This window comes from Anser anser (genome assembly GCF_964211835.1).
Source record: "Anser anser genome assembly, chromosome: 28".
Lineage (NCBI taxonomy): Eukaryota > Metazoa > Chordata > Aves > Anseriformes > Anatidae > Anser > Anser anser.
The window spans coordinates 315,881-340,389 of record NC_139749.1 but is presented as its reverse complement, the minus strand read 5'-3'; positions in this window follow the sequence as shown (position 1 = coordinate 340,389).

Below are 24,509 nucleotides of genomic sequence, written 5' to 3'. Positions count from 1 at the left end.
AGTGCATATCCACTAGTGCCAGGGCACTCTCTGTACTCACTGCAGTGCATCCCCAGTGCTGACATTGCACTCTCTGGACTCACTGCACTGCATCGCCAGTGGTGCCAGTGCACTCTCTGGACTCACTGCACTGCATCCCCAGTGGTGCCAGTGCACTCTCTGGACTCACTGCACTGCATTCCCAGTGGTGCCAGTGCACTCTCTGGACTCACTGCACTGCATCCCCAGTGGTGCCAGTGCACTCCCTGGACTCACTGCACTGCATCCCCAATGGTGCCAGTGCACTCTCTGGACTCACTGCACTGCATCCCCAGTGGTGCCAGTGCACTCTCTGGACTCACTGCACTGCATCCCCAGTGGTGCCAGTGCACTCTCTGGACTCACTGCAGTGCATCCCCACTGGTGCCAGTGCACTCTCTGGACTCACTGCACTGCATCCCCAGTGGTGCCAGTGCACTCTCTGGACTCACTGCACTGCATCCCCAATGGTGCCAGTGCACTCTCTGGACTCACTGCACTGCATCCCCAGTGGTGCCAGGGCACTCTCTGGACTCACTGCACTGCATTCCCAGTGGTGCCAGTGCACTCTCTGGACTCACTGCACTGCATCCCCAGTGGAGCCAAAGCACTCTCTGGACTCACTGCAGTGCATCCCCAGTGGTGCCAGTGCTCACACTGGACTCCCTGCAGTGCATCCCCAGTGGTGCCAGTGCACTCTCTGGACTCACTGCACTGCATCCCCAGTGGTGCCAGTGCACTCTCTGGACTCACTGCACTGCATCCCCAGTGGTGCCAGTGCACTCTCTGGACTCACTGCAGTGCATCCCCAGTGGTGCCAGTGCACTCTCTGGACTCACTGCACTGCATCCCCAGTGGTGCTAGTGCTCACACTGGACTCCCTGCACTGCATCCCCAGTGGTGCCAGGGCACTCTCTGGACTCACTGCACTGCATTCCCAGTGGTGCCAGTGCTCACACTGGACTCCCTGCAGTGCATCCCCAGTGGTGCCAGTGCACTCTCTGGACTCACTGCACTGCATCCCCAGTGGTGCCAGGGCACTCTCTGCACTCACTGCACTGCATCCCCAGTGGTGCCAGTGCACTCTCTGGACTCACTGCACTGCATCCCCAGTGGTGCCAGTGCACTCTCTGGACTCACTGCAGTGCATCCCCAGTGGTGCCAGTGCACTCTGTTTACTCACTGCACTGCATTCCCAGTGGTGCCAGTGCACTCTCTGGACTCACTGCACTGCATCCCCAGTGGTGCCACTGCACTCTCTGGACCCACTGCACTTCATCCCCAATGGTGCCAGTGCACTCTCTGCACTCACTGCACTGCATCACCAGTGGTGCCAGTGCACTCTCTGGACTCACTGCACTGCATCCCCAGTGGTGCCAGTGCACTCTCTGGACTCACTGCAGTGCATTCCCAGTGGTGCCAGTGCACTCTCTGGACTTACTGCAGTGCATCCCCAGTGGTGCCAGTGCACTCTCTGGACTCACTGCACTGCATCCACACTGGTGCCAGTGCACTCTCTGGACTCACTTCACTGCATCCCCAATGGTGCCAGTGCACTCTATGGACTCACTGCACTGCATCCCCAGTGGTGCCAGTGCACTCTCTGGACTCACTGCACTGCATCCCCAGTGATGCCAGTGCACTCTCTGGACTCACTGCAGTGCATCCCCAGTGGTGCCAGTGCTCACACTGGACTCCCTGCAGTTCATCCCCAGTGGTGCCAGTGCACTCTCTGGACTCACTGCACTGCATCCCCGGTGGCGCCAGTGCACTCTCTGGACTCACTGCACTGCATCCCCAGTGGTGCCAGTGCACTCTCTGGACTCACTGCACTGCATCCGCAGTGGTGCCAGTGCACTCTCTGGACTCACTGCACTGCATCCCCAGTGGTGCCAGTGCTCACACTGGACTCACTGCACTGCATCCCCAGTGGAGCCAAAGCACTCTCTGGACTCACTGCAGTGCATCCCCAGTGGTGCCAGTGCTCACACTGGACTCCCTGCAGTGCATCCCCAGTGGTGCCAGTGCACTCTGTGGACTCACTGCAGTGCATCCCCAGTGGTGCCAGTGCACTCTCTGGACTCACTGCAGTGTATTCCCAGTGGTGCCAGTGCACTCACTGCAGTGCATCCCCACTGGTGCCAGTGCACTTACTGGACTCACTGCACTGCATCCCCAGTGGTGCCAGTGCACTCTCTGGACTCACTGCACTGCATCCCCAGTGGTGCCAGTGCACTCTATGGACTCACGGCACTTCATCCTCAGTGGTGCCAGTGCACTCTCTAGGACTCACTGCAGTGCATCCCCAGTTGTGCCAGTGCACTCTCTGGACTCACTGCACTGCATCCCCAGTGCTGACAGTGCACTCCCTGGACTCACGGCACTGCATCCGCAGTGGTGCCAGTGCACTCTGTTTACTCACTGCACTGCATTCCCAGTGGTGCCAGTGCACTCTCTGGACTCACTACAGTACAGCTCCAGTGGTGCCAGTGCACTCTCTGGACTCACTGCACTGCATCCCCAGTGGTGCCAGTGCACTCTCTGGACTCACTGCACTGCATCCCCACTGGTGCCAGTGCACTCTCTGGACTCACTGCAGTGTATTCCCAGTGGTGCCAGTGCACTCTCTAGAGTCACTGCAGTGCATCCCAGTGGTGCCAGTGCACTCTGCAGTCACTGCAGTGCATCCCCAGTGGTGCCAGTGCACTCTCTGGAGTCACTGCACTGCATCCCCAGTGGTGCCAGTGCACTCTCTGGACTCACTGCACTGCATCCCCAGTGGTGCCAGTGCACTCTCTGGACTCACTGCACTGCATCCCCAGTGGTGCCAGTGCTCACACTGGACTCCCTGCAGTGCATCCCCAGTGGTGCCAGTGCACTCTCTGGACTCACTGCACTGCATCCCCAGTGGCGCCAGTGCACTCTCTGGACTCACTGCAATGCATCCCCAGTGGTGCCAGTGCACTCTCTGGACTCACGGCACTGCATCACCAGTGGTGCCAGTGCACTCTGTTTACTCACTGCAGTGCACCCCAGTGGTGCCAGTGTGCTCTCTGGACTCACTGCACTGCATTACCTGTGGTGCCAGTGCACTCTCTGGACTCACTGCAGTGCATCCCCAGTGTTGCCAGTGCACTCTCTGGACTCACAGCACTGCATTCCCAGTGGTGCCAGTGCACTCTCTGGACTCACGGCACTGCATCCCCAGTGCTCCTAGTGCACTCTCTGGAGTCACTGCACTGCATCCCCAGTGGGGCCAGTGCACTCTCTGGACTCACGGCACTGCATGCCCAGTGGTGCCAGTGCACTCTCTGGACTCACTGCACTGCATCCCCAGTGGTGCCAGTGCTCACACTGGACTCCCTGCAGTGCATCCCCAGTGGTGCCAGTGCACTCTCTGGACTCACTGCACTGCATCCCCAGTGGCGCCAGTGCACTCTCTGGACTCACTGCAATGCATCCCCAGTGGTGCCAGTGCACTCTCTGGACTCACGGCACTGCATCACCAGTGGTGCCAGTGCACTCTGTTTACTCACTGCAGTGCACCCCAGTGGTGCCAGTGTGCTCTCTGGACTCACTGCACTGCATTACCTGTGGTGCCAGTGCACTCTCTGGACTCACTGCACTGCATCCCCAGTGGTGCCAGTGCACTCTCTGGACTCACTGCAGTGCATCCCCAGTGGTGCCAGTACACTCTCTGGACTCACTGCAGTGCATTCCCACTGGTCCCAGGGCACTCTCTGGACTCACTGCAGTGCATCCCCAGTGGTGCCAGTGCACTCTCTGGACTCACTGCTCTGCATCCCCAAGGTGCCAGTGCACTCTCTGGACTCACGGCACTGCATCCGCAGTGGTGCCAGTGCACTCTGTTTACTCACTGCAGTGCATCCCCAGTGGTGCCAGTGCACTCTCTGGACTCACTGCACTGCATCCCCAGTGGTGCCAGTGCACTCTCTGGACTCACTGCACTGCATCCCCACTGGTGCCGGTGCACTCTCTGGACTCACTGCACTGCATCCCAAGTCGTGCCAGTGCACTGTCTATACTCACTGCACTGCATCCCCAGTGGTGCCAGTGCACTCTCTGGACTCACTGCAGTGCATCCCCAGTGTTGCCAGTGCACTCTGTGGACTCACGGCACTGCATTCCCAGTGGTGCCAGTGCACTCTCTGGACTCACTGCAGTGCATCCCCAGTGGTGCCAGTGCACTCTCTGGACTCACTGCAGTGCATCCCCAGTGATGCCAGTGCACTCTCTGGACTCACTGAAGTGCATCCCCAGTGGTGCCAGTGCTCACACTGGACTCCCTGCAGTGCATCCCCAGTGGTGCCAGTGCACTCTCTGGACTCACTGCAGTGTATTCCCAGTGGTGCCAGTGCACTCTTTAGCGTCACTGCAGTGCATCCCCAGTGGTGCCAGTGCACTCACTGCAGTGCATCCCCACTGGTGCCAGTGCACTTACTGGACTCACTGCACTGCATCCCCAGTGGTGCCAGTGCACTCTCTGGACTCACTGCACTGCATCCGCAGTGGTGCCAGTGCACTCTATGGACTCACTGCACTGCATCCCCAGTGGTGCCAGTGCATTCTCTAGGACTCACTGCAGTGCATCCCCAGTGGTGCCAGTGCACTCTCTGGACTCACTGCACTGCATTCCCAGTGCTGACAGTGCACTCTCTGGACTCACGGCACTGCATCCGCAGTGGTGCCAGTGCACTCTGTTTACTCCCTGCACTGCATCCCCAGTGGTGCCAGTGCACTCTCTGGACTCACTGCACTGCATCCCCAGTGGTGCCAGTGCACTCTCTGGACTCACTGCACTGCATCCCCACTGGTGCCAGTGCACTCTCTGGACTCACTGCAGTGTATTCCCAGTGGTGCCAGTGCACTCTCTGGATTCACTGCACTACATCCCCAGTGGTGCCAGTGCACTCTCTGGACTCACTGCACTGCATCCCCAGTGGTGCCACTGCACTCTCTGGACTCACTGCACTGCATCCCAAGTCGTGCCAGTGCACTGTCTATACTCACTGCAGTGCATCCCCAGTGGTGCCAGTGCACTCTCTGGACTCACTGCAGTGCATCCCCAGTGGTGCCAGTGCAATCTCTGGACTCACTACAGTACAGCTCCAATGGTGCCAGTGCAATCTCTGGACTCACTACAGTACAGCTCCAATGGTGCCAGTGCACTCTCTGGACTCACTGCACTGCATCCCCAGTGGTGCCAGTGCACTCTATGGACTCAATGCACTGCATCCCCAGTGGTGCCACTGCACTCTCTGGACTCACTGCAGTGCATCCCCAGTGGTGCCAGTGCACTCTCTGGACTCACTGCACTGCATCCCCAGTGGGGCCAGTGCTCACACTGGACTCCCTGCAGTGCATCCCCAGTGGTGCCAGTGCACTCTCTGGACTCACTGCACTGCATCCCCAGTGGCGCCAGTGCACTCTCTGGACTCACTGCACTGCATCCCCAGTGGTGCCAGTGCACTCTCTGGACTCTCGGCACTGCACTACCAGTGGTGCCAGTGCACTCTGTTTACTCACTGCACTGCATCCCCAGTGGTGCCAGTGCGCTCTCTGGACTCACTGCACTGCATTCCCAGTTGTGCCAGGGCACTCTCTGGAGTCACTGCAGTGCATTCCCAGTGGTGCCAGTGCACTCTCTGGACTCACTGCACTGCATTAGCAGTGGTGCCAGTGCACTCTCTGGACTCACTGCAGTGCATCCCCAGTGTTGCCAGGGCACTCTCTGGACTCACAGCACTGCATTCCCAGTGGTGCCAGTGCACTCTCTGGACTCACTGCAGTGCACTCTCTGGACTCACTGGCACCCAGTGGTGCCAGTGCACTCTTTAGCGTCACTGCAGTGCATCCCCAGTGGTGCCAGTGCACTCACTGTAGTGCATTCCCACTGGTGCCAGTGCACTTACTGGACTCACTGCACTGCATCCCCAGTGGTGCCAGTGCACTCTCTGGACTCACTGCACTGCATCCCCACTGGTGCCAGTGCACTCTCTGGACTCACTGCACTGCATCCCCAGTGGTGCCAGTGCACTCTATGGACTCACTGCACTGCATCCCCAGTGGTGTCGCTGCACTCTCTGGACTCACTGCAGTGCATCCCCAGTGGTGCCAGTGCACTCTATGGACTCACTGCACTGCATCCCCAGTGGTGCCAGTGCTCACACTGGACTCCCTGCAGTGCATCCCCAGTGGTGCCATTGCACTCTCTGGACTCACTGCACTGCATCCCCAGTGGTGCCAGTGCACTCTCTGGACTCACTGCACTGCATCCCCAGTGGTGCCAGTGCACTCTCTGGACTCACGGCACTGCATCCCCACTGGTGCCAGTGCACTCTGTTTACTCACTGCACTGCATCCCCAGTGGTGCCAGTGCTCACACTGGACTCCCTGCAGTGCATCCCCAGTGGTGCCAGTGCGCTCTCTGGACTCACTGCACTGCATTCCCAGTTGTGCCAGGGCACTCTATGGAGTCACTGCACTGCATCCCCAGTGGGGCCAGTGCACTCTCTGGACTCACTGTACTGCATTACCAGTGGTGCCAGTGCACTCTCTGGACTCACTGAAGTGCATCCCCAGTGTTGCCAGTGCACTCTCTGGACTCACAGCACTGCATTCCCAGTGGTGCCAGTGCACTCTCTGGACTCACGGCACTGCATCCCCAGTGCTGCTAGTGCACTCTCTGGAGTCACTGCAGTGCATCCCCAGTGGTGCCAGTGCACTCTCTGGACCCACGGCACTGCATGCCCAGTCGTGCCATTGAACTCTGTGGACTCACTGCACTACATACCCAGTAGTGCCAGTGCACTCTCTGGACTCACTGCAGTGCATCCCCAGTGGTACCAGTACACTCTCTGGACTCACTGAAGTGCATTCCCACTGGTCCCAGGGACCTCTATGGACTCACTGCACTGCATCCCCAGTGGTGCCAGTGCACTCTCTGGACTCACTGCTCTGCATCCCCAAGGTGCCAGTGCACTCTCTGGACTCACTGCAGTGCATCCCCAGTGGTGCCAGTGCACTCTCTGCACTCACTGCACTGCATCCCCAATGGTGCCAGTGCAATCTCTGGACTCACTACAGTACAGCTCCAATGGTGCCAGTGCACTCTCTGGAGTCACTGCACTGCATCCCCAGTGGTGCCAGTGCACTCTCTGGACTCACTGCACTGCATCCCCAGTGGTGCCACTGCACTCTCTGGCCTCACTGCACTGCATTCCCAGTGGTGCCAGTGCACTCTCTGGACTCACTGAAGAGCATCCCCAGTGGTGCCAGTGCTCACACTGGACTCCCTGCAGTGCATCCCCAGTGGTGCCAGTGCACTCTCTGGACTCACTGCAGTGTATTCCCAGTGGTGCCAGTGCACTCTTTAGCGTCACTGCAGTGCATCCCCTGTGGTGCCAGTGCACTCACTGCAGTGCATCCCCACTGGTGCCAGTGCACTCTCTGGACTCACTGCACTGCATCCCCACTGGTGCCAGTGCACTCTCTGGACTCACTGCACTGCATCCCCAGTGGTGCCAGTGCACTCTATGGACTCACTGCACTGCATCCCCAGTGGTGCCAGTGCACTCTCTAGGACTCACTGCAGTGCAGCCCCAGTGGTGCCAGTGCACTCTCTGGACTCACTGCACTGCATCCCCAGTGCTAACAGTGCACTCTCTGGACTCACGGCACTGCATCCGCAGTGGTGCCAGTGCACTCTGTTTACTCACTGCACTGCATTCCCAGTGGTGCCAGTGCACTCTCTGGACTCACTACAGTACAGCTCCAGTGGTGCCAGTGCACTCTCTGGACTCACTGCACTGCATCCCCAGTGGTGCCAGTGCACTCTCTGGACTCACTGCACTGCATCCCCACTGGTGCCAGTGCACTCTCTGGACTCACTGCAGTGTATTCCCAATGGTGCCAGTGCACTCTCTAGAGTCACTGCATTGCATCCCCAGTGGTGCCAGTGCACTCTGCAGTCACTGCAGTGCATCCCCACTGGTGCCAGTGCACTCTCTGGAGTCACTGCACTGCATCGCCAGTGGTGACAGTGCACTCTCTGGACTCACTGCACTGCATCCCCAGTGGTGTCAGTGCACTCTATGGACTCACTGCACTGCATCCCCAGTGGTGTCACTGCACTCTCTGGACTCACTGCACTGCATTCCCAGTGGTACCAGTGCACTCTCTGGACTCACTGCACTGCATCCCCAGTGGTGCCAGTGCGCTCTCTGGACTCCCTGCAGTGCATCCCCAGTGGTGCCAGTGCACTCTCTGGACTCACTGCACTGCATCCCCAGTGGCGCCAGTGCACTCTCTGAACTCACTGCAGTGCATCCCCAGTGGTGCCAGTGCACTCTCTGGACTCACGGCACTGCATCACCAGTGGTGCCAGTGCACTCTGTTTACTCACTGCAGTGCATCCCCAGTGGTGCCAGTGCGCTCTCTGGACTCACTGCACTGCATTACCAGTGGTGCCAGTGCACTCTCTGGACTCACTGCAGTGCATCCCCATTGTTGCCAGTGCACTCTCTGGACTCACAGCACTGCATTCCCAGTGGTGCCAGTGCACTCTCTGGACTCACGGCACTGCATCCCCAGTGCTCCTAGTGCACTCTCTGGAGTCACTGCACTGCATCCCCAGTGGGGCCAGTGCACTCTCTGGACTCACGGCACTGCATGCCCAGTGGTGCCATTGAACTCTCTGGACTCACTGCACTGCATCCCCAGTGGTGCCAGTGCACTCTCTGGACTCACTGCAGTGCATCCCCAGTGGTGCCAGTGCACTCTCTGGACTCACTGCTCTGCACCCCAAGGTGCCAGTGCACTCTCTGGACTCACTGCAGTGCATCCCCAGTGGTGCCAGTGCACTCTCTCCACTCACTGCACTGCATCCCCAGTGGTGCCAGTGCAATCTCTGGACTCACTACAGTACAGCTCCAATGGTGCCAGTGCACTCTCTGGACTCACTGAAGTGCATCCCCAGTGGTGCCAGTGCTCACACTGGACTCCCTGCAGTGCATCCCCAGTGGTGCCAGTGCACTCTCTGGACTCACTGCAGTGTATTCCCAGTGGTGCCAGTGCACTCTCTGGACTCACTGCACTGCATCCCCAGTGGTGCCAGTGCACTCACTGCAGTGCATCCCCATTGGTGCCAGTGCACTTACTGGACTCACTGCACTGCATCCCCAGTGGTGCCAGGGCACTCTCTGGACTCACTGCACTGCATCCCCAGTGGTGCCAGTGCACTCTCTGGACTCACTGCACTGCATCCCCAGTGGTGCCAGGGCACTCTCTGGACTCACTGCAGTGCATCCCCAGTGGTGCCAGTGCACTCTCTGGACTCACTGCACTGCATCCCCAGTGCTGACAGTGCACTCTCTGGACTCACGGCACTGCATCCCCAGTGGTGCCAGTGCACTCTGTTTACTCACTGCACTGCATTCCCAGTGGTGCCAGTGCACTCTCTGGACTCACTGCACTGCATCCCCAGTGGTGCCAGTGCACTCTCTAGAGTCACTGCAGTGCATCCCCAGTGGTGCCAGTGCACACTGCAGTCACTGCAGTGCATTCCCAGTGGTGCCAGTGCACTCTCTGGACTCACGGCACTGCATTCCCAGTGGTGCCAGTGCACTCTCTGGACTCACGGCACTGCATTACCAGTGGTGCCAGTGCACTCTCTGGACTCACTGCAGTGCATCCCCAGTGTTGCCAGGGCACTCTCTGGACTCACAGCACTGCATTCCCAGTGGTGCCAGTGCACTCTCTGGACTCACGGCACTGCATCCCCAGTGCTGCTAGTGCACTCTCTGGAGTCACTGCACTGCATCCCCAGTGGTGCCAGTGCACTCTCTGGACTCACGGCACTGCATCCCCAGTGGTGCCATTGAACTCTGTGGACTCACTGCACTGCATCCGCAGTGGTGCCAGTGCACTCTCTGGACTCACTGCAGTGCATCCCCAGTGGTCCCAGTACACTCTCTGGACTCACTGCACTGCATTCCCAGTGGTGCCAGTGCACTCTCTGGCCTCACTGCACTGCATCCCCAGTGCTGACAGTGCACTCTCTGGACTCACGGCACTGCATCCGCAGTGGTGCCAGTGCACTCTGTTTACTCACTGCACTGCATCCCTAGGTGTGCCAGTGCACTCTCTGGACTCAATGCACTGCATTCCCAGTGGTGCCAGTGCACTCTCTAGAGTCACTGCAGTGCATCCCCAGTGGTGCCAGTGCACTCTCTGCACTCACTGCAGTGCATCCCCAGTGTTGCCAGTGCACTCTCTGGAGTCACTGCACTACATCTCTAGTGGTGCCAGTGCACTCTCTGGACTCACTGCACTGCATCCCCAGTGGTGCCAGTGCACTCTCTGGAGTCACTGCACTGCATTCCCGGTGGTGCCAGTGCACTCTCTGGATTCACTGCACTACATCCCCAGTGGTGCCAGTGCACTCTCTGGACTCACTGCACTGCATCCCCAGTTGTGCCACTGCACTCTCTGGACTCACTGCACTGCATCCCAAGTCGTGCCAGTGCACTGTCTATACTCACTGCAGTGCATCCCCAGTGGTGCCAGTGCACTCTCTGGACTCACTGCACTGCATCCCCAGTGGTGCCAGTGCAATCTCTGGACTCACTACAGTACAGCTCCAATGGTGCCAGTGCAATCTCTGGACTCACTACAGTACAGCTCCAATGGTGCCAGTGCACTCTCTGGACTCACTGCACTGCATCCCCAGTGGTGCCAGTGCACTCTATGGACTCAATGCACTGCATCCCCAGTGGTGCCACTGCACTCTCTGGACTCACTGCAGTGCATCCCCAGTGGTACCAGTGCACTCTCTGGACTCACTGCACTGCATCCCCAGTGGTGCCAGTGCTCACACTGGACTCCCTGCAGTGCATCCCCTGTGGGGCCAGTGCACTCTCTGGACTCACTGCACTGCATCCCCAGTGGAGCCAGTGCACTCTCTGGACTCACTGCAGTGCATCCCCAGTGGTGCCAGTGCACTCTCTGGACTCACTGCAGTGCATACCCAGTGGTGCCAGTGCACTCTCTGAGTCACTGCACTGCATCCCCAGTGGTGCCAGTGCACTCTCTGGACTCACTGCACTGCATTCCCAGTTGTGCCAGGGCACTCTCTGGAGTCACTGCAGTGCATTCCCAGTGGTGCCAGTGCACTCTCTGGACTCACTGCACTGCATTACCAGTGGTGCCAGTGCACTCTCTGGACTCACTGCAGTGCATCCCCAGTGTTGCCAGGGCACTCTCTGGACTCACAGCACTGCATCCCCAGTGGTGCCAGTGCACTCTCTGGACTCACTGCAGTGTATTCACTGTGGTGCCAGTGCACTCTTTAGCGTCACTGCAGTGCATCCCCAGTGGTGCCAGTGCACTTACTGCAGTGCATTCCCACTGGTGCCAGTGCACTTACTGGACTCACTGCACTGCATCCCCAGTGGTGCCAGTGCACTCTCTGGGCTCACTGCACTGCATCCCCACTGGTGCCAGTGCACTCTCTGGACTCACTGCACTGCATCCCCAGTGGTGCCAGTGCACTCTATGGACTCACTGCACTGCATACACCAGTGGTGTCACTGCACTCTCTGGACTCACTGCAGTGCATCCCCACTGGTGCCAGTGCACTCTCTGGACTCACTGCACTGCATCCCCAGTGGTGCCAGTGCTCACACTGGACTCCCTGCAGTGCATCCCCAGTGGTGCCATTGCACTCTCTGGACTCACTGCACTGCATCCCCAGTGGCGCCAGTGCACTCTCTGGACTCACTGCACTGCATCCCCATTGGTGCCAGTGCACTCTCTGGACTCACGGCACTGCATCACCAGTGGTGCCAGTGCACTCTGTTTACTCACTGCACTGCATCCCCAGTGGTGCCAGTGCTCACACTGGACTCCCTGCAGTGCATCCCCAGTGGTGCCAGTGCGCTCTCTGGACTCACTGCACTGCATTCCCAGTTGTGCCAGGGCACTCTCTGGAGTCACTGCAGTGCATCCCCAGTGGTGCCAGTGCACTCTCTGGACTCACTGCACTGCATTACCAGTGGTGCCAGTGCACTCTCTGGACTCACTGCAGTGCATCCCCAGTGTTGCCAGTGCACTCTCTGGACTCACAGCACTGCATTCCCAGTGGTGCCAGTGTACTCTCTGGACTCACGGCACTGCATCCCCAGTGCTGCTAGTGCACTCTCTGGAGTCACTGCAGTGCATCCCCAGTGGTGCCAGTGCACTCTCTGGACCCACGGCACTGCATGCCCAGTCGTGCCATTGAACTCTGTGGACTCACTGCACTACATCCCCAGTAGTGCCAGTGCACTCTCTGGACTCACTGCAGTGCATCCCCAGTGGTGCCAGTACACTCTCTGGACTCACTGAAGTGCATTCCCACTGGTCCCAGGGTCCTCTATGGACTCACTGCACTGCATTCCCAGTGGTGCCAGTGCACTCTCTGGACTCACTGCTCTGCATCCCCAAGGTGCCAGTGCACTCTCTGGACTCACTGCAGTGCATCCCCAGTGGTGCCAGTGCACTCTCTGCACTCACTGCACTGCATCCCCAGTGGTGCCAGTGCAATCTCTGGACTCACTACAGTACAGCTCCAATGGTGCCAGTGCACTCTCTGGACTCACTGCACTGCATCCCCAGTGGTGCCAGTGCACTCTCTGGACTCACTGCACTGCATCCCCAGTGGTGCCACTGCACTCTCTGGCCTCACTGCACTGCATTCCCAGTGGTGCCAGTGCACTCTCTGGACTCACTGAAGTGCATCCCCAGTGGTGCCAGTGCTCACACTGGACTCCCTGCAGTGCATCCCCAGTGGTGCCAGTGCACTCTCTGGACTCACTGCAGTGTATTCCCAGTGGTGCCAGTGCACTCTTTAGCGTCACTGCAGTGCATCCCCTGTGGTGCCAGTGCACTCACTGCAGTGCATCCCCACTGGTGCCAGTGCACTTACTGGACTCACTGCACTGCATCCCCAGTGGTGCCAGTGCACTCTCTGGACTCACTGCACTGCATCCCCAGTGGTGCCAGTGCACTCTATGGACTCACTGCACTGCATCCCCAGTGGTGCCAGTGCACTCTCTAGGACTCACTGCAGTGCAGCCCCAGTGGTGCCAGTGCACTCTCTGGACTCACTGCACTGCATCCCCAGTGCTAACAGTGCACTCTCTGGACTCACGGCACTGCATCCGCAGTGGTGCCAGTGCACTCTGTTTACTCACTGCACTGCATTCCCAGTGGTGCCAGTGCACTCTCTGGACTCACTACAGTACAGCTCCAGTGGTGCCAGTGCACTCTCTGGACTCACTGCACTGCATCCCCAGTGGTGCCAGTGCACTCTCTGGACTCACTGCACTGCATCCCCACTGGTGCCAGTGCACTCTCTGGACTCACTGCAGTGTATTCCCAATGGTGCCAGTGCACCCTCTAGAGTCACTGCATTGCATCCCCAGTGGTGCCAGTGCACTCTGCAGTCACTGCAGTGCATCCCCACTGGTGCCAGTGCACTCTCTGGAGTCACTGCACTGCATCGCCAGTGGTGCCAGTGCACTCTCTGGACTCACTGCACTGCATCCCCAGTGGTGCCAGTGCACTCTATGGACTCACTGCACTGCATTCCCAGTGGTACCAGTACACTCTCTGGACTCACTGCACTGCATCCCCAGTGGTGCCAGTGCGCTCTCTGGACTCCCTGCAGTGCATCCCCAGTGGTGCCAGTGCACTCTCTGGACTCACTGCACTGCATTACCAGTGGTACCAGTGCACTCTCTGGACTCACTGCACTGCATCCCCAGTGGTGCCAGTGCGCTCTCTGGACTCCCTGCAGTGCATCCCCACTGGTGCCAGTGCACTCTCTGGACTCACTGCAGTGTATTCCCAATGGTGCCAGTGCACTCTCTAGAGTCACTGCATTGCATCCCCAGTGGTGCCAGTGCACTCTGCAGTCACTGCAGTGCATCCCCACTGGTGCCAGTGCACTCTCTGGAGTCACTGCACTGCATCGCCAGTGGTGCCAGTGCACTCTCTGGACTCACTGCACTGCATCCCCAGTGGTGCCAGTGCACTCTATGGACTCACTGCACTGCATTCCCAGTGGTACCAGTGCACTCTCTGGACTCACTGCACTGCATCCCCAGTGGTGCCAGTGCGCTCTCTGGACTCCCTGCAGTGCATCCCCAGTGGTGCCAGTGCACTCTCTGGACTCACTGCACTGCATTCCCAGTGGTACCAGTGCACTCTCTGGACTCACTGCACTGCATCCCCAGTGGTGCCAGTGCGCTCTCTGGACTCCCTGCAGTGCATCCCCAGTGGTGCCAGTGCACTCTCTGGACTCACTGCACTGCATCCCCAGTGGCGCCAGTGCACTCTCTGAACTCACTGCACTTCATCCCCAGTGGTGCCAGTGCACTCTCTGGACTCACGGCACTGCATCACCAGTGGTGCCAGTGCACTCTGTTTAGTCCCTGCAGTGCATCCCCAGTGGTGCCAGTGCGCTCTCTGGACTCACTGCACTGCATTACCAGTGGTGCCAGTGCACTCTCTGGACTCACTGCAGTGCATCCCCAGTGTTGCCAGTGCACTCTCTGGACTCACAGCACTGCATTCCCAGTGGTGCCAGTGCACTCTCTGGACTCACGGCACTGCATCCCCAGTGCTCCTAGTGCACTCTCTGGAGTCACTGCACTGCATCCCCAGTGGTGCCAGTGCACTCTCTGGACTCACGGCACTGCATGCCCAGTGGTGCCATTGAACTCTCTGGACTCACTGCACCGCATCACCAGTGGTGCCAGTGCACTCTCTGGACTCACTGCAGTGCATCCCCAGTGGTGCCAGTGCACTCTCTGGACTCACTGCTCTGCACCCCAAGGTGCCAGTGCACTCTCTTGCCTCACTGCAGTGCATCCCCAGTGGTGCCAGTGCACTCTCTCCACTCACTGCACTGCATCCCCAGTGGTGCCAGTGCACTCTCTGGACTCACTGAAGTGCATCCCCAGTGGTGCCAGTGCTCACACTGGACTCCCTGCAGTGCATCCCCAGTGGTGCCAGTGCACTCTCTGGACTCACTGCAGTGTTTTCCCAGTGGTGCCAGTGCACTCTCTGGACTCACTGCAGTGCATCCCCAGTGGTGCCAGTGCACTCACTGCAGTGCATCCCCACTGGTGCCAGTGCACTTACTGGACTCACTGCACTGCATCCCCAGTGGTGCCAGTGCACTCTGTTTACTCACTGCACTGCATTCCCAGTGCTGACAGTGCACTCTATGGACTCACTGCACTGCATCCCCAGTGGTGCCAGTGCATTCTCTAGGACTCACTGCAGTGCATCCCCAGTGGTGCCAGTGCACTCTCTGGACTCACTGCACTGCATCCCCAGTGCTGACAGTGCACTCTCTGGACTCACGGCACTGCATCCGCAGTGGTGCCAGTGCACTCTGTTTACTCACTGCACTGCATTCCCAGTGGTGCCAGTGCACTCTCTGGACTCACTGCACTGCATCCCCAGTGGTGCCAGTGCACTCTGGACTCACTGCAGTGTATTCCCAGTGGTGCCAGTGCACTCTCTAGAGTCACTGCAGTGCATCCCCAGTGGTGCCAGTGCACTCTGCAGTCACTGCAGTGCATTCCCAGTGGTGCCAGTGCACTCTCTGGACTCACGGCACTGCATTACCAGTGGTGCCAGTGCACTCTCTGGACTCACTGCAGTGCATCCCCAGTGTTGCCAGGGCACTCTCTGGACTCACAGCACTGCATTCCCAGTGGTGCCAGTGCACTCTCTGGACTCACGGCACTGCATCCCCAGTGCTGCTAGTGCACTCTCTGGAGTCACTGCACTGCATCCCCAGTGGTGCCAGTGCACTCTCTGGACTCACTGCACTGCATCCCCAGTGGTGCCGTTGAACTCTGTGGACTCACTGCACTGCATCCGCAGTGGTGCCAGTGCACTCTCTGGACTCACTGCAGTGCATCCCCAGTGGTCCCAGTACACTCTCTGGACTCACTGCACTGCATTCCCAGTGGTGCCAGTGCACTCTCTGGCCTCACTGCACTGCATCCCCAGTGCTGACAGTGCACTCTCTGGACTCACGGCACTGCATCCGCAGTCGTGCCAGTGCACTCTGTTTACTCACTGCACTGCATCCCTAGTGGTGCCAGTGCACTCTCTGGACTCAATGCACTGCATCCCCAGTGGTGCCAGTGCACTCTCTGGACTCACTGCACTGCATCCCCAGTGGTGCCAGTGCACTGTCTGGACTCACTGCACTGCATTCCCGGTGGTGCCACTGCACTCTCTGGACACACTGCACTGCATTCCCAGTGGTGCCAGTGCACTCTCTGGACTCACTGCACTGCATCCCCAGTGGTGCCAGTGCACACACTGGACTCCCTGCACTGCATCCCCAGTGGTGCCAGTGCACTCTCTGGACTCACTGCACTGCATCCCCAGTGGCGCAAGTGCACTCTCTGGAGTCACTGCACTGCATCCCCAGTGGTGCCAGTGCACTCTCTGGACTCACGGCACTGCATCCCCAGTGGTGCCAGTGCACTCTGTTTACTCACTGCACTGCATCCCCAGTGGTGCCAGTGCACTCTGTTTACTCACTGCAGTGCATCCCCAGTAGTGCCAGTGCACTCCCTGGACTCACTGCACTGCATCCCCAGTGGTGCCAGTGCACTCTCAGGAGTCACTGCAGTGCATCCCCTGTGGGGCCAGTGCACTCTCTGGACTCACTGCACTGCATCCCCAGTGGAGCCAGTGCACTCTCTGGACTCACTGCAGTGCATCCCCAGTGGTGCCAGTGCACTCTCTGGACTCACTGCAGTGCATACCCAGTGGTGCCAGTGCACTCTCTGAGTCACTGCACTGCATCCCCAGTGGTGCCAGTGCACTCTCTGGACTCACTGCACTGCATCCCCAGTGGTGCCAGTGCACTCTCTGGACTCACTGCACTCCATCCCCACTGGTGCCAGTACACTCTCTGGACTCACTGCACTGCATCCCCAGTGCTGACAGTGCACTCTCTGGACTCACTGCACTGCATCCCCAGTGGTGCCAGTGCACTATCTGGACTCATTGCAGTGCATCCCCAGTGGTGCCAGTGCACTCTCTGAGTCAGTGCACTGCATCCCCAGTGGTGCCAGTGCACTCTCTGGCCTCATCGCACTGCATCCCCAGTGATGCCAGTGCACTCTCTGGACTCACTGCGCTGCATCCCCAGTGGTGCCAGTGCACTCTCTGCACTCACTGCACTGCATCCCAAGTCGTGCCAGTGCACTGTCTATACTCACTGCAGTGCATCCCCAGTGGTGCCAGTGCACTCTCTGGACTCCCTGCACTGCATCCCCAGTGCTGCCAGTGCACTCTGTGGACTCACGGCACTGCATTCCCAGTGGTGCCTGTGCACTCTCTGGACTCACTGCACTGCATCCCCAGTGGTGCCAGTACACTCTCTGGACTCACTGCATTGCATCCCCAGTGGTGCCAGTGCACTCTCTGGACTCACTGCACTGCATCCCCAGTGGTGCCAGTGCAATCTCTGGACTCACTACAGTACAGCTCCAATGGTGCCAGTGCACTCTCTGGAGACAGTGCAGTGCATATCCACTAGTGCCAGGGCACTCTCTGGACTCACTGCAGTGCATCCCCAGTGGTGCCAGTGCACTCACTGCACTGCATCTCCAGTGGTGACAGTGGCTCTCTGGACTCACTGCACTGCATCCGCAGTGGTGCCAGTGCACTCTCTGCACTCACTGCACTGCATCACCAGTGGTGCCAGTGCACTCTATGGACTCACTGCACTGCATCCCCAGTGGTGCCACAGCACTCTGTGGACTCACTGCACTGCATCCCCAGTTGTGCAGGGCACTCTCTGGACTTACTGCAGTGCATCCCCAGTGTTGCCAGTGCACTCTCTGGACTCACTGCACTGCATCCCCAGTGGTGCCAGTGCACTCTCTGGACTCACTGCACTGCATCCCCAGTGTTGCCAGTGCACTCTCTGGACTCACTGCACTGCATCCCCAGTGATGCCAGGTCACTCTCTGGACTCACTGCAGTGCATCTCCAGTGGTGCCAGTGCACTCTCTGGACTCACTGCACTGCATCACCAGTGGTGCCAGTGCACTCTCTGGAGACACTGCAGTGCATATCCACTAGTGCCAGGGCACTCTCTGTACTCACTGCAGTGCATCCCCAGTGCTGACATTGCACTCTCTGGACTCACTGCACTGCATCGCCAGTGGTGCCAGTGCACTCTCTGGACTCACTGCACTGCATCCCCAGTGGTGCCAGTGCACTCTCTGGACTCAATGCACTGCATTCCCAGTGGTGCCAGTGCACTCTCTGGACTCACTGCACTGCATCCCCAGTGGTGCCAGTGCACTCTCTGGACTCACTGCTCTGCACCCCCTAGGTGCCAGTGCACTCTCTGGACTCACGGCACTGCATCCGCAGTGGTGCCAGTGCACTCTGTTTACTCACTGCAGTGCATCCCCAGTGGTGCCAGTGCACTCTCTGGACTCACTGCACTGCATACCCAGTGGTGCCAGTGCACTCTCTGGACTCACTGCACTGCATCCCCACTGGTGCCAGTGCACTCTCTGGACTCACTGCACTGCATCCCAAGTCGTGCCAGTGCACTGTCTATACTCACTGCACTGCATCCCCAGTGGTGCCAGTGCACTCTCTGGACTCACTGCAGTGCATCCCCAGTGTTGCCAGTGCACTCTGTTGACTCACGGCACTGCATTCCCAGTGGTGCCAGTGCACTCTCTGGACTCACTGCAGTGCATCCCCAGTGGTGCCAGTGCACTCTCTGGACTCACTGCAGTGCATCCCCAGTGGTGCCAGGGCACTCTCTGGACTCACTGCATTGCATCCCTAGTGGTGCCAGTGCACTCTCTGGACTCACTGCACTGCATCCCCAGTGGTGCCAGTGCACTCTCTGGACTCACTGCAGTGCATCCCCAGTGGTGCCAGTACTCTCTCTGGACTCACTGCACTGCATCCCCAGTGGTGCCAGTGCACTCTCTGGACTCACTGCACTGCATCCCCAGTGGTGCCACTGCACTCTCTGGACTCACTGCACTGCATTCCCAGTGGTGCCAGTGCACTCTCTGGACTCACTGAAGTGCATCCCCAGTGGTGCCAGTCCTCACACTGGACTCCCTGCAGTGCATCCCCAGTGGTGCCAGTGCACTCTCTGGACTCACTGCAGTGTATTCCCAGTGGTGCCAGTGCACTCTTTAGCGTCACTGCAGTGCATCCCCAGTGGTGCCAGTGCACTCACTGCAGTGCATCCCCACTGGTGCCAGTGCACTTACTGGACTCACTGCACTGCATCCCCAGTGGTGCCAGTGCACTCTCTGTACTCACTGCACTGCATCCGCAGTGGTGCCAGTGCACTCTATGGACTCACTGCACTGCATCCCCAGTGGTGCCAGTGCATTCTCTAGGACTCACTGCAGTGCATCCCCAGTGGTGCCAGTGCACTCTCTGGACTCACTGCACTGCATTCCCAGTGCTGACAGTGCACTCTCTGGACTCACGGCACTGCAACCGCAGTGGTGCCAGTGCACTCTGTTTACTCCCTGCACTGCATCCCCAGTGGTGCCAGGGCACTCTCTGGACTCACTGCACTGCATCCCCAGTGGTGCCAGTGCACTCTCTGGACTCACTGCACTGCATCCCCACTGGTGCCAGTGCACTCTCTGGACTCACTGCAGTGTATTCCCAGTGGTGCCAGTGCACTCTCTGGATTCACTGCACTACATCCCCAGTGGTGCCAGTGCACTCTCTGGACTCACTGCACTGCATCCCCAGTGGTGCCACTGCACTCTCTGGACTCACTGCACTGCATCCCAAGTCGTGCCAGTGCACTGTCTATACTCACTGCAGTGCATCCCCAGTGGTGCCAGTGCACTCTCTGGACTCACTGCAGTGCATCCCCAGTGGTGCCAGTGCAATCTCTGGACTCACTACAGTACAGCTCCAATGGTGCCAGTGCAATCTCTGGACTCACTACAGTACAGCTCCAATGGTGCCAGTGCACTCTCTGGACTCACTGCACTGCATCCCCAGTGGTGCCAGTGCACTCTATGGACTCAATGCACTGCATCCCCAGTGGTGCCACTGCACTCTCTGGACTCACTGCAGTGCATCCCCAGTGGTGCCAGTGCACTCTCTGGACTCACTGCACTGCATCCCCAGTGGTGCCAGTGCTCACACTGGACTCCCTGCAGTGCATCCCCAGTGGTGCCAGTGCACTCTCTGGACTCACTGCACTGCATCCCCAGTGGCGCCAGTGCACTCTCTGGACTCACTGCACTGCATCCCCAGTGGTGCCAGTGCACTCTCTGGACTCTCGGCACTGCATTACCAGTGGTGCCAGTGCACTCTGTTTACTCACTGCACTGCATCCCCAGTGGTGCCAGTGCACTCTCTGGACTCACTGCACTGCATTCCCAGTTGTGCCAGGGCACTCTCTGGAGTCACTGCAGTGCATTCCCAGTGGTGCCAGTGCACTCTCTGGACTCACTGCACTGCATTACCAGTGGTGCCAGTGCACTCTCTGGACTCACTGCAGTGCATCCCCAGTGTTGCCAGGGCACTCTCTGGACTCACAGCACTGCATTCCCAGTGGTGCCAGTGCAGTCTCTGGACTCACTGCAGTGTATTCCCAGTGGTGCCAGTGCACTCTTTAGCGTCACTGCAGTGCATCCCCTGTGGTGCCAGTGCACTCACTGCAGTGCATCCCCACTGGTGCCAGTGCACTTACTGGACTCACTGCACTGCATCCCCAGTGGTGCCAGTGCACTCTCTGGACTCACTGCACTGCATCCCCAGTGGTGCCAGTGCACTCTCTGGACTCACTGCACTGCATCCCCAGTGGTGCCAGTGCACTCTATGGACCTACTGCACTGCATCCCCAGTGGTGCCAGTGCACTCTCTAGGACTCACTGCAGTGCAGCCCCAGTGGTGCCAGTGCACTCTCTGGACTCACTGCACTGCATCCCCAGTGCTAACAGTGCACTCTCTGGACTCACGGCACTGCATCCGCAGTGGTGCCAGTGCACTCTGTTTACTCACTGCACTGCATTCCCAGTGGTGCCAGTGCACTCTCTGGACTCACTACAGTACAGCTCCAGTGGTGCCAGTGCACTCTCTGGACTCACTGCACTGCATTCCCAGTGATGCCAGTGCACTCTCTGGACTCACTGCACTGCATCCCCAGTGGTGCCAGTGCACTCTCTGCACTCACAGCACAGCATCCCCAGTGGTGCCAGTGCACTCTCTGGACTCACTGCAGTGTATCCCAATGGTGCCAGTGCAGTCTCTGAACGCACTGCACTGCATCCCTAGTGGTGCCAGTGCACTCTCTGGACTCACTGCACTGCATCCCGAGTGGTGTCAGTGCACTCTCTGGACTCACTGCAGTGCATCCCCAGTGGTGCCAGTGCACTCTCAGGTATCACTGCACTGCACCCCCAGTGGTGCCAGTGCACTCTCTGGACTCACTGCACTGCATCCCCAGTGGTGTAAGGGCACTCTCTGGACTCACTGCATTGCATCCCCAAAGGTGACAGTGCACTCTCTGGACTCACTGCACTGCATCCCCAGTGGTGCCACTGCACTCTCTGGACTCACTGCACTGCATCCCCAGTGGCGCCAGTGCACTCTCTGAACTCACTGCACTGCATCCCCTGTGGTGCCAGTGCACTCTCTGGACTCACGGCACTGCATCACCAGTGGTGCCAGTGCACTCTGTTTACTCACTGCAGTGCATCCCCAGTGGTGCCAGTGCGCTCTCTGGACTCACTGCACTGCATTACCAGTGGTGCCAGTGCACTCTCTGGACTCACTGCAGTGCATCCCCAGTGTTGCCAGTGCACTCTCTGGACTCACAGCACTGCATTCCCAGTGGTGCCAGTGCACTTTCTGGACTCACGGCACTGCATCCCCTGTGCTCCTAGTGCACTCTCTGGAGTCACTGCACTGCATCCCCAGTGGGGCCAGTGCACTCTCTGGACTCACGGCACTGCATGCCCAGTGGTGCCATTGAACTCTCTGGACTCACTGCACTGCATCCCCAGTGGTGCCAGTGCACTCTCTGGACTCCCTGCAGTGCATCCCCAGTGGTGCCAGTGCACTCTCTGGACTCACTGCTCTGCACCCCAAGGTGCCAGTGCACTCTCTGGACTCACTGCAGTGCATCCCCAGTGGTGCCAGTGCACTCTCTCCACTCACTGCACTGCATCCCCAGTGGTGCCAGTGCAATCTCTGGACTCACTACAGTACAGCTCCAATGGTGCCAGTGCACTCTCTGGACTCACTGAAGTGCATCCCCAGTGGTGCCAGTGCTCACACTGGACTCCCTGCAGTGCATCCCCAGTGGTGCCAGTGCACTCTCTGGACTCACTGCAGTGTATTCCCAGTGGTGCCAGTGCACTCTCTGGACTCACTGCACTGCATTACCAGTGGTGCAAGTGCACTCACTGCAGTGCATCCCCACTGGTGCCAGTGCCCTTACTGGACTCACTGCACTGCATCCCCAGTGGTGCCAGTGCACTCTGTTTACTCACTGCACTGCATTCCCAGTGGTGCCAGTGCACTCTATGGACTCACTGCACTGCATCCCCAGTGGTGCCAGTGCATTCTCTAGGACTCAGTGCAGTGCATCCCCAGTGGTGCCAGTGCACTCTCTGGACTCACAGCACTGCATCCCCAGTGCTGACAGTGCACTCTCTGGACTCACGGCACTGCATCCGCAGTGGTGCCAGTGCACTCTGTTTACTCACTGCACTGCATCCCCAGTGGCGCCAGTGCACTCTCTGGATGCACTGCACTGCATCCCCAGTGGCGCCAGTGCACTCTCTGGACGCACAGCACTGCATCCCCAGTGGTGCCAGTGCACTCTCTGGACTCACTGCACTGCATCCCCAGTGGTGCCAGGGCACTCTCTGGACTCACTGCACTGCATCCCCAGTTGTGCCAGTGCTCACACTGGACTCCCTGCAGTGCATCCCCAGTGGTGCCAGTGCACTCTCTTGACTCACTGCAGTGCATCCCCACTGGTGCCAGTGCACTCTCTGGACTCACTGCACTGCATCCCCAGTGGTGCCAGGGCACTCTCTGGACTCACTGCACTGCATCCCCAGTGGTGCCAGTGCTCACAGTGGACTCCCTGCAGTGCATCCCCAGTGGTGCCAGTGCACTCTCTGGACTCACTGCACTGCATCCCCAGTGGCGCCAGTGCACTCTCTGGACGCACTGCACTGCATCCCCAGTGGTGCCAGTGCACTCTCTGGACTCACTGCACTGCATCCCCAGTGGTGCCAGGGCACTCTCTGGACTCACTGCACTGCATCCCCAGTTGTGCCAGTGCTCACACTGGACTCCCTGCAGTGCATCCCCAGTGGTGCCAGTGCACTCTCTTGACTCACTGCAGTGCATCCCCAATGGGGCCAGTGCACTCTCTGGACTCACTGCACTGCATCCCCAGTGGTGCCAGGGCACTCTCTGGACTCACTGCACTGCATCCCCAGTGGTGCCAGTGCACTCTATGGACTCACTGCACTGCATCCCCAGTGGTGCCAGTGCACTCTCTGGACTCACTGCACTGCATCGTCAGGGGTGCCAGTGGACACACTGGACTCCCTGCACTAAATCCGCAGTGGTGCCAGTGCACTCTCTGGACTCACTGCACTGCATCCCCAGTGGTGCCAGGGCACTCTCTGGACTCACTGCACTGCATCCCCAGTGCTGACAGTGCACTCTGTGGACTCACGGCACTGCATCCGCAGTGGTGCCAGTGCACTCTGTTTACTCACTGCACTGCATCCTCAGTGGTGCCAGTGCACTCTCTGGACTCACTGCACCGCATTCCCAGTGGTGCCAGTGCACTCTCTGGACTCACTACAGTACAGCTCCAGTGGTGCCAGTGCACTCTCTGGACTCACTGCACTGCATCCCTAGTGGTGCCAGTGCACTCTCTAGACTCACTGCACTGCATCCCCAGTGGTGCCAGTGCACTCTATGGACTCACTGCACTGCATCCCCAGTGGTGCCAGTGCACTCTCTGGACTCACGGCAGTGCATCCCCAGTGGTGCCAGTGCACTCTCTGGACTCACTGCACTGCATCCCCAGTGGTGCCAGTGCACTCTCTGGACTCACTGCACTGCATCCTCTGTGGTGCCAGTGGACACACTGGACTCCCTGCACTAAATCCGCAGTGGTGCCAGTGCACTCTCTGGACTCACTGCACTGCATCCCCAGTGGTGCCAGGGCACTCTCTGGACTCACTGCACTGCATCCCCAGTTGTGCCAGTGCTCACACTGGACTCCCTGCAGTGCATCCCCAGTGGTGCCAGTGCACTCTCTTGACTCACTGCAGTGCATCCCCACTGGTGCCAGTGCACTCTCTGGACTCACTGCACTGCATCCCCAGTGGTGCCAGGGCACT